Source organism: Carlito syrichta, unplaced genomic scaffold, assembly GCF_000164805.1.
Source record: "Carlito syrichta isolate Samal-C Ts95f unplaced genomic scaffold, Tarsius_syrichta-2.0.1 Scaffold313745, whole genome shotgun sequence".
Taxonomy (NCBI): domain Eukaryota; kingdom Metazoa; phylum Chordata; class Mammalia; order Primates; family Tarsiidae; genus Carlito; species Carlito syrichta.
Genome location: NW_007257841.1, coordinates 541,721 through 543,379, shown reverse-complemented (window position 1 = coordinate 543,379; position 1,659 = coordinate 541,721). Strand labels below are relative to the sequence as shown.

Genomic DNA, 1,659 nt, shown 5'->3' with positions numbered 1-1,659 from the left:
CTGCAGCCTCAACCTACTGGGCTCCGGCGATCCTTCCGCCTCAGCCTTCCAAGTAGCCCTAACTACAGTCACGTGCTACCACGCCCAGCTAATTTTTGATTTTTTGTAGAGACAAGTCTCGCCAAGTTGCCCAGGCAGGTCTCGAACCCGTGGGCTCAGGCCATCCACTAACCTCAGCCTCCCAAGGCACGGGATTACAGGCTGAGCCACCGAGCCCGGATCCATATCTTTATAATTAAAAAAATAAAATAAAAAGAATTTTAAATGAAATGGGAAAATGCTCACAATATATTAAGAACAGCAATATTCAAAGTTGTCTACATATACTATAATTATAGTTTTGTTTTTACATATTAGAAAGGAGTATTCCAGGATGTAGCAGTAGTTCTGTCATGGTTATAAAACTATCAGTGGTTTTTTTTCTCTATTTTCTTTTTAAAAAAATTATATTGATAAATAATATTTGTTCATTTTTATGGGGGAACATGTGATACTTTGTTACATGTACAGAGTGTGTAGTGATATAGTCAGGGTATTTAGCGTATTAATCACCTCAAATATTTCTCATTTCTATGTGTTGGGAGCATTTCAAGTTCTCTCTTCTAGTTATTTTGAAATATAGAATACATTGTTGTTAACTACCCTACAATGCTATAGAACATTATAATTTATTCCTTCTAACTGTATGTTTGTACCTGTCAACAATTCTCTTTTCATTCCCCTCCACCACCCACACGCCCTTCCCAGCCTCTGATAACTGTCATTCTACTCTCTAACTTCATGAGATCAACTTTTTTAGTTCCCACATAAGAATGAGAAGATGTAAAATGTGTCTTTCAGTGCCTGGCTTATTTCACTTTACATAATGACCTCCAGTTCTGTCTATGTTGCTGCCTATAGCAGAATTCTATTCTTTTTTATGACCAAGTAATATTCCATCATGTATATATATCACATTTTCTTTATCCATTCATCCGTCCCACTTAGGTTTATTCCTTATCTTTGCTATTGTGAATAGTGCAGTGGGATTGCTAAATTGTATGGTAGTTCTCTTTTTAGTTTTTTTGAGAAATTTTCATATTGTTTTTTCTAATAGCTGTAGTACAGACTTCCCCTGCTAGGTAAGTATTCTAGGAACCTATCGGCATCAGTGTACCAACTAGAGTTGTTGTGAGAGGCTGTGTTCAGCTTCAGTGAAATTTTTTTTGGAGATTCTTTCATGATGGGTGATTTACAAATGTATCTGCTCACATCACGCTGAGTGTTCAGCAGTTTTTGACCCAAAACAGCATAACCTCATGCCCTATCCTCCCTATCCATCCAATCTTGTTGCAGTGACTTTTTTTTTTCCCTGATGAAAAAAGTCTTCAGAGGGAAATATTTTGCTGATGTGGAAGAGGTGAAACAAAAAACAGCAGAGGCACTAAAAGGCATCAGAACTGACAAGTTCTAAAATTGTTTTGAGCAGTGGAAAAAGCATCTCGATAGGTGTATTGCATCAAATGGAGAGTACTAAAAGGTGACTGAAGTAAGAATAAATACACAATTTTTTATAAGTAAATTCAGGGGTTTTTGGTCCACATCTGTACAACAGTTTCCTTTTCTTCATCTTTGCCAGCATTTGCTATTTTTGCCTTTTTTTTTTTTTTGAGTTGGAGT

At 36.6% G+C, this 1,659-nt stretch overlaps 1 protein-coding gene across 1 annotated transcript in view; it reads left to right on the top strand.

The window, feature by feature from the left end:
* Positions 1-1,659, top strand: part of ANO10 (anoctamin 10) — a 222,129-nt gene that overhangs the window by 47,629 nt on the left and 172,841 nt on the right. The gene's annotated exons all lie outside the window — the stretch shown is intronic.